This window comes from Lissotriton helveticus, chromosome 5_1 (genome assembly GCF_964261635.1).
Source record: "Lissotriton helveticus chromosome 5_1, aLisHel1.1, whole genome shotgun sequence".
In the NCBI taxonomy this organism is placed as follows: domain Eukaryota; kingdom Metazoa; phylum Chordata; class Amphibia; order Caudata; family Salamandridae; genus Lissotriton; species Lissotriton helveticus.
In genome coordinates, this window is record NC_136065.1 from 1,850,972,493 (window position 1) to 1,850,986,078 (window position 13,586).

The following is a 13,586-nucleotide window of genomic DNA, read 5'->3' on the forward strand; positions in this document are numbered from 1 at the left end:
GTTAAATTCTGTGTTAGAGAAATGTACCACTGATAGAAGAAACATAGAAAGTGTGTCTGAAATTCGAAATCTGTTAGACAGATGTTCAGGCCAAACACAATTCTCTCAAAATATTCAGCAAGATTGTCAGGAGTTTTTAATGTATATGCTTGATGTATTACATGCTGAAGGTGTAGATGTAGATCAGCTGTTTGGGCTTTCTTATCAATGGCAGCATGACTGCGAGAACTGTATGGTATCAAGTACTACTAGTGTAGACTCAGAAAGATTTATATATTTAACTTTGCCAGACAGTAAATCAGTCTCCTTTAATAAGCTAGTAAAAGCTGCTAATCACAACATGGAGTGTAGCCAATGTAAATCTGAAATGACGTCCACATTATTTATACGAACATATGGCCAGTACGTCATTTTAATGTTCCAACGGTGTAGGCCTGATGGAACAAAATTGACAACTTTAATAAAAAATTTTGTAGCTTCGCAGTTGTCAATATCAGGAAGGACTTTTGTAACTACAGCAATTATATATCATGACGGCCCTTCAATAACATCAGGACATTACACAGCTTATTTAAAGTCTAGAAATGGCTGGTCATTCTGCAATGATTCTGTTTTAATTTAAAAAAAAAATTGCCGTATGACCTTAAAAACTCTTACCTGGTGTTTTTAAAACCAAAATTTTAGGGAGATAATTTCGGGATGTGTTCTGTGGAATTTCAAGAAGTTCTAATGGCTTCTACACTATTTGGCCTTGAGGATAAGTGTAGTTCAGAGACATAAATTCTAACCACAAGACTGGACATCATGGAGAAATAAGTGCACTTTGAATGAGTTCAGAAAAACTGTTTCTTTTTATAAGCTAATTGAAGCAGCCAATCAAAACATGGAGTAGAGGGAATGTAAGTCTGCAATGCTGTCTACTGTTTTACATTGCTTTGTGATTAAAAGTGATGTAGAGAATTAAATAATTGTAGTAGTCATAGAGGTAGTGTAAGTCTGCTTGTAGCAGTGTCATAGGAAAAGTAGAACATGACTGAGCAAGAAGGGGAAGATATTACTATTCCAGGATTGTGAAAATGATCTTCAACATTTTAATTCTGAAAGTTGCGGAAATGTGAAAAGACGGGATTGGCTAACAAGAAATCCAAGAGTTATACATGGCTCTGACAAGATTTGGCCTTGTGGAATCTTGTGGTAGAGAGCAAGAAGTCATTTATTGTATGTAACATGTTTTTAAAAACGATGGAGATTTTCTTTCAGAAAGTGGCGGGCTGAAAGTAATAACAGCACAAAAGAGTGTAAGCTGTTCATAGGACATCCTTGGACGTCATGGAAAGTAAGTTAATTTTAAGGAGTTCTGATTTTTGATTTCTGATGTTGTATGGGTTTTTTAAACACAATCATTTTGATTGTGTTTTTTTTCCCCGCTGTTACATGATGAATACCTTCAAGTCACTGTTTTTAGTGAATTTTGATACATTCTGAGAACAGCAAAAATAAACCATTTAACATGTATAATTAATTCTGTACTGTTTGCATTTATGATGTATATGTAGAACTGTGTAGGAGGCATGGAGAAGGTGAGGCTTCTGTAAGTGTCAAAGTTGTTGCATGCAGTGCTGCACTTCTGCGTATTCTTTCATATGCTAGACTACATCTGCACAATGAGATACCTAAGCAAAGGAAACACAAGTGATGTGATTGTGAAATGAGCAAAATAAATTGCATGTATTTCAATTACATCACCTGTGTTTCCTATCATTACGAATCACATTGTGCAGATCAAGTTTAGGTCTGTCCAGGGAAACATAGGAGGTTTGGACTTTGTTGAAGATTGCAGTGGACATGACTCACTTCATTGGTAGACCTTCACATGTATTATGTCCTCTATTCTCTTCAACAACTCGAAATTTCATCTGCAACCCTGAGTAGGCCTCACCTGAAACAAAACTCTGGATAGTAGACATCTTATTGGCATCCTGAAGCAATTATTTAAAATTTTAGTGTCTTGCAACACTTTTCTGAAACAACAGCAATGCAAAATATGCACCATGTTTTAATATAGGCCTCACTTCATCTGCATCAAGATAGTGTTAGTTTAAAATGTATATCTTTAGGACTGTGTAGCTTCTGTAAGTGTCAAAGTTGTTGAAAAACTGTTTGTCCTTCAATCTTTGCCCTTGTCTTTTGTAATTTTTTAATACATGTTTTTATATTTTTCTAATGTTTGTTCTCTCTTTCACAGATTGAAAGTATAAAAACAAAAAGTGAGTAATTTAACGACAATTATAAGGTAAATATTTTGTACTCTTTTCGTTACATTTCTATCACATTGAACTACTATTAGTTCCACTGCTTCATTTCTTTAATCCTCAGTTTCCTGCCTTTGCTACTTCCCTCATTCCTTTCTCTATTACCTACTTACTCAACTCCTTCCACTCTTTTTCTCAGTCCCTCTCTTCTCATAGTTCCTCACTCTTGTTCACTCACTCCATCTCTATTACTCTTAGTGTCTTTGACTGATCACTGTATCACTATTTGTTCATAATGCTTTCTCTGTGTAGTTGAAGCACACTAAGTGGCATATTATGAATACAGCCAATAAAATTATTGCTCTTTTTATTGGCAGAAAACTGGTGCAAAAGCGGCTTTAGCGGCAGTTTTCTGCCGCAAAAGCAGCTTTAGCGACACATTTCTGCCGATAAAAGCTGCAAAACTTTTATTGCCTATGTTGATAATATGCCCCTATGTTATTTACATTAGGGCTATATTGTCCAGTATAACAATCAAAATTGCTCTCCAAAGACACCAGGCAAAGCAGACGCTCCCTCAAACAGATCACCAAGCGCAATTTACCCTACTTACAGCCTAGCCTGTTCTCTGTCGAGACTTTAGCAATCTTTAGAGCACAAGATAAGATCTTTTCACATGGAAGAGTCAGACATATTGCAATTTTACTTAAGAAACAAGCATTGGCATAGACAATAGGTCTCGCTTTTGGGACCTTATACGTGTTTAGACATGCAACAGTTGATGTTGCTGCACCAAGGATATTATGCTGCATAACTAAATACTTAGAAGGTCCCAAAGGCGAGATCTATTGGCTATGCCAATGCTTGTTTTTCTTTCACTTCGTTATCTATTTTGTTTTTCACAATTATACCCTCTTCTGTCTTTTCTTCGGTAAATAGATCTATTAAACAGTATCTCTTCTTTACTCCCTATAGCTGTCTTTCTTTTAACATCACTCTCTGTTTACTTTCCTTATACTTACACTTTTATTTTTTTTTTTTATTTTTTTTTGGTTAGCTCCCGGTCCGCGTACCGGGAAGCTAACCCGGGAGCGAACCAAAAGAAATAGAGCTTGCCAGAGTGCTAAACATTGTAGCAATTTTTTTTGAAAGGGAAGGTAGTTCTGAAAAGAACTTTTTTTTTAATATTTTTGTTGTTTTATATTTTTTTTTATTTTTTGAACATTTTTTGTTTTTTTTGTATTTTTTGAACGATTTTATATTTTTTTTGGTTTTTTTGGGGGGGGGAAACAACAAAAAACAGGCGTTGAAAAGGGCTCAACAGGAGCAAAAAAAATTACTGGGGGCGGTTAGGGCAATCATGGTGTTCATATGCAAGGTTGAGTGCATTGATGCTCATGTTGCCACAAGCTAATAATGCACGACAGCGCATACATAAATGTATCATATGCCCAAAATTTGGTTGGATATTTGGCACAGTTTCCCGTGCCTCCTCTGGTGTTAAAGAAACCGATGTTGTTGATCTCGCCACAGGAGTTGCTCTAGGATTGTCCATCATATCCCTTAATTCCGCCCGGCTGTAATTTAGGGGATGTTTCCTCGTCATGTGCCTATGCATGGTGTGATTACCATAACTGTATTTTTTGTCCGTCCCTCTGGACAATTGTTCCTTGCATATGAGGCATGTTGCGTACCTGGCATTGACCTTTTTTTGGCCAGGAGGGATGGAAAAAAACTGCCAGATGAAACTGGCTTTCTTTCTTGAAACCCGGGGCAACTCTTCCAGGAATTGTGGTTGTTCTCCCTCCTCATCCATTTCTTCATCTTCCTCCTCAGTGTTGGTAACCACCTGGGGAGGTGGTCCTCTCTTCCCATGAGGAGGTGGAGGTGGTGGTGGGGGTGCACCAGCTGCAGCAATCAATGAAGCCATTTTCACACAACCAAAATAGGTCTTCCAAGAAGCAAAATAGGTCTTCCTCTCACAATAATGAAAGTCAGAGTGAGGAAAGAAGGAGGGGTTTTCATCATTTGGAAAAAACAATACTTCTCAACCAATGAAAAGTGTTATTTTTAGGTCACCTGACCTAGCCTTCCATAATTATGAAACTAAAAGTGAAATGAACCAATGAAAAGTTTTATTAACAAGTCACATGACCTCTAACGCTCATGTTACGCGCTGCGGAACGCTCCCCGGTTAGCTTCCGGTTCGCTGCGCTTCGCGCCTCGGTCCGCGCCCCGGGACACTTCCGGGTGCGCTAACGCGATACGTCACAAGACGCATTTCGCGGCAACGCGATACGTCGCGCTTTCGCGCCGCGGATCGCTTCCGGGGAGTTGCGTTTCGCGCCTCGGTCCGCGCCCCGGGGCACTTCCGGGTGCGCTAACGCAGTACGTCATAAGACGCATTACGCGGCAACGCGATACCGTCACTAAGTTGATTTCTTACCGGTTCGCGGACCGGATCGCGGAATCAAATTGAGCTAACGGGAAGCTTCCCGGTTCGCGGACCGGGAGCGAAACAAAAAAAATATTTAAAAAAATTATTAATAAACATATAAAATATATTTTTGGATTTAAAGAAGAATAAATTTTACAGCTATAGATATTAGCTTTTAAAAAACCAATGAAATTCATTGAAAAAACCATAGGTTATAGACCATATATAGTTAGGAATTAGCATTTACAAAACCTTGAAAATTCACTGAAAAAACCATAGGTTATAGACCATATATAGTTAGGAATTAGCATTTAAAAAACCTTATTTTACTCACACAAAACCATTGAAATTCCATATATAGTTAGTTGCACTAACTATATATCGCGCACCCGCAATCCACTGCTGATCATGTCACATATTACATCATTCATGACATGGTCAGTGACATCACTGATGACATCACTGATGACATCTCAAATGACATCACTGATGACATCACTGATGACATCTCAAATGACATCACTGATGACATCACTGATGACATCTCAAATGACATCACTGATGACATCACTGATGACATCTCATTTGACATTACTGATCACATCACTGATGACAGCATTCATGTGATAATACGATGAACCTCTTCAGACTCTAATATAACCTTAGATACACTCAGTGTAAACAGACACTCATAGACTGTCACTCATCCATGGAGTTACTCAGACACTTAGTCAGTCATGCAAAGAATCAATCACACCTCCATTTCCTCAACTATACAGTTATACACACCTTACTTATTCAAACATATACTAAAACATATTTACTCACTTATACAATCCTGGATACAAGTTCACAATGATCCATACAGCCACTCACACATTCACTGGCTCTTATGCACAGTTATTTATATATGTCAACTCTCACATGTACTGTGTTTTACATATGTACTTACTTTGACATGTAGCACTGAGATATCCATTCACTCACCAATACACTCATGCACACAGTCAACCGCCCATACAGCTGTTTCCACATGCACTTTTGAACCCATACATCTAGTCAATCAACTGCTCACACATCTATGCAGAGAGTCATACACCTCCCAGCCACCCACACACACACTCAGTCTCCCATACAAATGCTTGGGCAACCAATCAATAACCCATACAGTTAATCATATAGCTACTGATCAACACATGCAGCAGTTTACAGAACAACAGACATAATGATGCACAAATTAAGACAGTTTAGTCACTAACCCATGCACTCAGTGAGACACATTTAATCAGTCACTCATACAGTCAGCCATGCCCCTACTAAATCCTTCATCAAGACACTTATACATCCATTCATTCTTCAATATGTAAGACATATTTTAACTTTACAGAATGAATGGATATCTCAGTGCTACATGTCAAAGTAAGTACATATGTAAAACACAGTACATGTGAGAGTTGACATATATAAATAACTGTGCATAAGAGCCAGTGAATGTGTGAGTGGCTGTATGGATCATTGTGAACTTGTATCAGGGATTGTATAAGAGAGTAAATATGTGTTAGTATATGTGTGAATAAGTAAGGTGTGTATAACTGTATAGTTGAGGAAATGGAGGTGTGATTGATTCTTTGCATGACTGACTAGGTGTGTGAGTAACTCCATGGATGAGTGACAGTCTGTGAGTGTCTGTTTACACTGAGTGTATCTAAGGTTATATTAGAGTCTGAAGAGGTTCATCGTATTATCACATGAATGATGTCATCAGTGATGTGATCAGTAATGTCAAATGAGATGTCATCAGTGATGTCATCAGTGATGTCATTTGAGATGTCATCAGTGATGTCATCAGTGATGTCAACAGTGATGTCATTTGAGATGTCATCAGTGATGTCATCAGTGATGTCATCAGTGATGTCATTTGAGATGTCATCAGTGATGTCATTTGAGATGTCATCAGTGATGTCATCAGTGATGTCATTTGAGATGTCATCAGTGATGTCATCAGTGATGTCACTGACCATGTCATGAATGATGTAATATGTGACATGATCAGCAGTGGATTGCGGGTGCGCGATATATAGTTAGTGCAACTAACTATATATGCGAATTTCAATGGTTTTGTGTGAGTAAAATAAGGTTTTGTAAATGCTAATTCCTAACTATATATGGTCTATAACCTATGGTTTTTTCAGTGAATATATATATATATATATATATATATATATATATATATATATATATATATATATATATGCAGTTATAGTTAAAACCTAGTATCCATAGGAAAACCATTTTTTGACTTACCTTTAACTTTGGCATCTTCATGGAATTTTCCCCCAAAAGTTTCAAGGTAGGTTCTGGTTGTCTGGGAAAGATTGAGGGGTGATCCATGTAGTGGGGACCGAGAATTTGGGGCGTGAAATAAAGGTGAGTTTGTAATGTTAATTCCCATAGGACCCTTTAGCCACATGTACAGCCTGAAGTGCTGAACTGACACCAAATTTGGCAGGGAGGTAGATGTTGGTTCAAGGAAGTGCCTTTTGTCTATTTGGTGTAACTCCTTTCAGTAGTTTTTGAGAAATTTAAGCCGAAAATTAAAGTAATATCTCTGGTCGCTGATATTTTGTGATGGTTTTGTGAGCAATTGCAAATGTACGCGCCAATGGGAATGCTCTGATTGGCTGAAACGGAACCTGAACAGAAAGTTGCGGCCGCCATTTTATTGATCGAAAATGCTTCCCAGGACTGAAAATTTCTGGGAAAGCATCATAACATAAGGAGTCAGAGTAGAGGTACTCTGACCCCATGTTTGAGTAATGGGGGTGTTAGTGACACAAGTTATGTGTCCAAAATAGTTGATTGCATGCAATTTTCGTGACGACTACGCAACCTCTAGCACGGCCCCCATGTACCATCGCAGGGACATCGCAACCATCGCAAGGCATTGTTAAGATTGGTCATTGCGATCTCCAGCCTCACTGCAAAAACTGAAAATAGGTTTTAGAGATGCTTGTTCTAGAAATACAGTAGAAAAACATGAGTTTGAAGTGTACAGTAATTATCCCCTAGTATGTAAAATACTGTAATATGTGTGCATATATGTGTTTTCTCTTTATGGAAAAGGCGTGATCGTCCTGGTTAATGGCGATGCTGCGATGCCCCGAATAATCACGAAAACGGAAAATAGGTCTGAAAGATGGTTCTTAAAGAAACTTAGTACAACATTATGAGTATGTCTGCAGTAATATGTGTAGTGCAATGTTCAGAATAAATTTTTTTACATATTCTTTTTGGATGTGTTGGTGGGCATTAAATGTCTGCTTTTGTTTTCTGTTTCCGCAAAGTATTTGCAAGAATCGCAACGCTGTCGCAAAGATTGTCAAAAACCCCCAAAAAAACTTTAGAAAAAAAGTAACAATATTTGGGGTACTATGGTGGCTCTGACTAAAGCTGTTGCTTTGTTTGTGTGTATATGGTCCTTCAGCCTTGCGTTGCCTTCTTGTGTCTTTTACACTATTGCTTTAATTAATTAATTAATTATGTGCTTATATAGCGCTGGAATCACTCCCGAAGGGGTACCTCCGCGCTTTGGTTTTTAGATGGTAAAGCATGGACGTAGACCCACAAAAATATTTTTTATTCGTACCCATTGACAATCTCTTGTGACATATTTTGCATTGCGCACATTTGCTCACTATGAACTCCTCCTAAAAATGTTCAAGATAATAAACGGGCGTGTTCTTTTAATATTTTTATTTGGAAAGTGTATTATCCAATGATATTCCTTTATTTCTCAGTGACATGATTTTCTGTTTTGTTTATGATTTTTTTCTTGTTTTTTTACTTGGCCGTTTTTCAAAACTCAGGAGCCAGATTGAAGTTCCCTACCAACCAAATGAATATTAAAATCCACCAAAGTACATTTTGAGTAATGGGGGTGTTAGTGACACAAGTTATGTGTCCAAAATAAGTGGAGTGGGCCACATAGCAAGTTCCAGATTTAGCTGCTCGAGGACTGGGCCCTCATCACGGTTAGAACCATTTACTGTGCATACAGTGAACTTAACTCCCACCATGATACATTCCAACATGTCCCAGCGACCTTGTTTGTCCACTAAGACTCGTACTGATTGCTGATTTACTTGTTTGGCTAATACTGCAACCCCCCGAGTTTGTTGTCGATTGTTTTGAAGCTGCCAAGACTTCATAACCCAATTCTGTTTCAATTTCTTTTCCACTTCCCCCAGGTGTTGTGCGTTTCCTGTACACACACTGGGTCCGGCTGATTCACACGCAGCTCTGCAGCAACTCTTTATCTTTTATTATAGTTGTTTAGCCCACAGACATTCAAGGAGAAAATATGAAGCCCTAATTTAGCCATCTTATCTCATGATTCAGTATGGGTGCCACCCCTTGATCAATTCTCTTATAATTAGGCTGTCCTGTTTTCAGTTTCTATTTTTGGTAAATTCTGGTGTTTTTTTTTCAGTGTTTTCAATATCTTAAAAAACTGTTGTTTTCAGTGGTTACACATTTTCACGCCACTAAAAACAACAGAAAAAGTGTTTTCACCGGTGAGAGCTATTTTTCTTTCAGTGGGGTTTTATCAGTTATTATAGGTTTAAACCTAAAACCCCACAGCCTACTTATAATGTAGTATTACGTTTTTCGACTTTGTGAGCTTTACCATGCTGTGGATTATTTTTCATATTTTACCCCAACACACCCACCCCAAACCCACCCAAGACCCATCCGCCCAGCCTCCGCCCCAACACAACTCCAAAACCCATCTTTTTATCAGGGTGTGCCAGCTCAAATACAGCTTCCCGGGCTAGAAAACTGTTGAGAGATATCAATATCACTCTAGGTCTAGATATTGTTTTGACCTGGTCTAGAACAAAGGGAGTACGTGAATCAGTGCGCCCTCTGAATCTCTCTCTGCCAGTCCTAATCCGTAAGTTCTGGGAAAGCCTCTGAGAACAGGTTGATGATGAACTTGCGAGGATCCTGGCCTTCCGCACCCTCAGGGATTTGCAGGACTCTAAGAATATTCCTGCTGGACCGATTTTCCAGATCAGTGAGTTTCCATTGGGTTTTATCCTTGAGGGATCGCAGGGTTTCCGTCACCGCCTTCTGCGCTGCCAACTCGTCTTCCAGGCACGAGATGTGGGCTTCCGCTTCATTAAACCTCGTAGTAAATTCAGTACATGATTTGCCTATGCGTCGGACCGAATTCTGCAGTTAACGACGTGAGCTTTGGGCCCGCTGACTCTCTATGCCTGTTTCTCCCTTTGAGTCATAATGGTTTGATAGATCAGGGGTAATGAGATCTCCGCAGATCTATCAACTGCATTTTCTTTAGCGATTTCTGAGATACGGCCGCTGTCGGTACCTATCTCTGCTGAGAAGGAGTAGTCTCATTGCAAAACATTGCTACCATCCACCTGCATTGCCCCTTCTCTTGCGTCCGGATACTTACGCACTGTCCAAGGGCTGTCATCGGTTGTATCTCCTCCTGTGTCAGCCAGGTGTGTACTACTGAGATCAATCAATCAATCAATCAATCAGAGTACTTGTCGAGCACGCTACTTACCCGTGAGGGTCCCAAGGCGCTGAAGGGAGGGGGGGTGCTGCTACAGGTCTTGAGGAGTCTTCTGAAGGTGAGTAGGTCCTAGGTCTGCCGTATGTGGGTAGGGAGGGTGTTTCAGGTCTTGGTGGCGAGGTAGGAGAAGGATCTGCCACCGGAGGTCGTTCGTTGGATGCGGGGGACAGCGGCGAGGGCGAGGCTGGCAGAGCGGGTGGGGGTGTGGAAGCTGAGTCTGCTGTTCAGGTAGGCTGGTCCGGTGTTGTGGAGTGCTTTGTGTGTGTGGGATATGACAGGAAGCCAGTGTAGGTTTCTCAGGTGGGGGGTGATGTGGCTGCGATGGGGGATGTTGACGTTCAGTCGGGTGGAGGCGTTTTGAATGCATTGTAGTCATCGTAGGTGTTTGGATGGGATTCCTGAGTAGAGTGCGTTTCCGTAGTCCAGTCTGCTGCTGACGAGGGCCTGTGTCACCGTTCTTCTTGTTTCGGTCGGGATGCACTTCTAGATCCTGTGGAGCATGCGGAGGGTGGTGTAGCAGGAGGAGGAGACGGCGTTGACCTGTTTAGACATGGAGAGGGAGGAGTCAACGATGAATCCTAGGTTGCGTGCATTGTCGGTGGGTGTTGGTGCTGTTCCCAGTGTGGTCAGCCACCAGGAGTCATCCCAGGCTGAGGGGGTAGATCCGAGGATGAGGACCTCCGTCTTGTCCAAGTTCAGCTTCAGAAGGCTGCTCATCATCCAGTCGGCGACGGCCTTCATTCCTTCATGGAGGTTGGTTTTGGCAGTGTGTGGGTCCTTGGTGAGGAAGAGGATGAGCTGGGTGTCGTCGGCGCAGGAGATGATGTTGGAGTCGTTATGGTGGGCCACTAGTGCGAGGGGGGCCATGTAGATGTTGAACAGTGTCGGGCTGAGGGATGAGCCCTGGGGGACACCGCTGATGATGTCGGTGGCTTCGGATCGGAAGGGTGGGAGGCGGACGCTCTGGGTTCTGCCGGTGAGGAAGGACGTGATCTAGTCAAGGGCCTTCTCTTGGATTTCGGCTTCTAGGAGGTGTGTCTTTAGAGTGCGATGGCAGACCGTGTCGAAGGCGGCTGACAGATCTAGGAGGATGAGGACTGATGTTTCGCCATTGTCTAGTTGGCGCCTGATGTCGTCTGTGGCGGCGATGAGGGCTGTCTCGGTGCTGTGGTTTCGTCTGAATCCGGACTGGGACGGGTCCAAGATGTTGTTGTCTTTCAGGTGGCGGGTCAGTTGTATGTTGATGATTTTCTCGATGACTTTTGCCAGGAATGGGAGCAGGGAGATGGGCCGGAAGTTCTTGAGTTCCTTGGGGTCTGCTTTGGGCTTCTTGAGGAGGGCCTTCCAACAGCTTAATGAGTTTGTGGAAGGATCTGGAGCTCTGCACGAGGCTCAATCCGGGTTCCGCACTGCCCACAGTACGGAGTCGGCCCTGGTGGAAATCTCCGAGGCGGTCAGGGAATGTTTGGATGGGGGCGGCAGAGCGGCTCTAATTTTATTGGACCTCTCTGCCGCGTTTGACACGGTTCCCCACCAACGCCTCCTGTCCAGGCTTGCCGACATCGGTATTTGTGATCTTGCCTTAGACTGGCTGAGCTCATTTCTGTTGGCTAGATCTCAACAGGTTTGGCTCCCTCCGTTTTCATCTTCGGCTAGACCACTCCATACAGGGGTCCCGCAGGGCTCGACATTGAGCCCCTTGCTCTTTAATATATATCTGACCCCCCTGATTGATCTAGCTGAACATTGGGGAGCCAACATTATTGCATACGCGGACGACACGCAGTTGTTGTTCACTTGGCCAGGTGAGGCTCTGGATACAAAGCAGATCCAAAATTGTCTGTCCTCAGTCTTCAATTGGCTAGCGTCATCTCAATTGAAGTGCAATGAGGACAAGACGGAAATCTTGCTCTATGGCCAGTTTCCCCCTGACTTTAGGTCACTATTGTGGCCAGATGGCTTCCCCATTCCAGGTACCTCAAACACCTTGGCTAAGAACCTCGGGGTCTGGTTTGGGCAGGACCTCCGCTTTGAGGGGCACATTAAGAGGCTCACTGGAAGCTGCTTTGGGACCCTGAAGTCTCTTAGAAGGTTTTTTCCGCTTCTGCCGGCCTCTGCCCGCGAGTCAGTCGCGAGAGCTTTAATTCTCTCGCGCCTGGACTACGCGAATGCTCTGTTCAGTGGTTCTCCGGCTTACTTGATAGGGCGACTCCAGGTTATTCAGAACGCCACTGCTAGATTGCTGGGGAATATCTCCAAGCGGATCAGCGTTAGGACTTACCTGGAGAGCTTGCATTGGCTCCCGGTGCAGCATCGAATTACCTTCAAAATCCTGACTTTGGCCCACAAAGCCATCAATGGGCGCGGCCCCGCCTATCTGATGAAACGATTTCTGCGGTACACCCCCAATCAAGATCTGCGCTCAGCTTCTCAACACCTCTTGCAAGTACCGCGTTTTCGGCGCATCCGGCTGGGTGGGCACTCTGTGACAGTGAGAGCTGCGCGAGCATGGAATGCGCTCCCAGTTTCTCTGCGCAGCACGGTGGACTTCACGGTTTTTAAGAAAGCACTAAAAACCCATTTGTTTAGATTAGCTGTGTAAATTGTTATGTTACTTCAGTGCTTGGCTGCTTTACTTCTTTTGTTTTCCTTCTTTCGCGCCAGGATACTCCGGCAGTAATTGTGCGCGCTATAAAACAGCTTAACATAACATAACATAACATAACATTTTGGCGTGCTTCCAGCTTTCTGGGAATGTCGCTGTTTCGAAGGAGATGTTGATGACCTTCTGTAGTTGGGGTGCGATGGCTGCGTCTGCTTTGTTGAATACGTGGTGTGGGCACAGGTCAAATGGAGATCCTGAGTGGATGGAGTTCATGACCGTGCGTGTCTCGTCATCGTTGACCAGGAGGTCTGGCGGTTGGCCCTGGTGGTGTTCACAGGGGAGGTGGAGTCTGGTGTAGTCGGGGCGGTCGTGGTGTTGAAGCTGTCGTGGATGATAGCGATCTTGCAGTGGAAGAAGATGGCAAGTGAGTCGCACAGTTCTTGTGAGGGCGGGATGTCGTTGGCGTTGGCACTGGGGTTGGAGAGTTCCTTTACGATGCTGAAGAGTTCTTTGCTGTCGTGTGCGTTGTTATCCAAGCTGTCTTTGAAGGAGGATCTCTTGGCTAATCTGATGAGGTGGTGATGTCTGAGGCTAGCGTCCTTGTGGGCTGCGTGGTTGTCTGGTGTGCGTTTGTGGAGCCATGTCTTCTCCAGTTTTCGGCATGCATGTTTGGAGGCCTGGAGCCCGTTG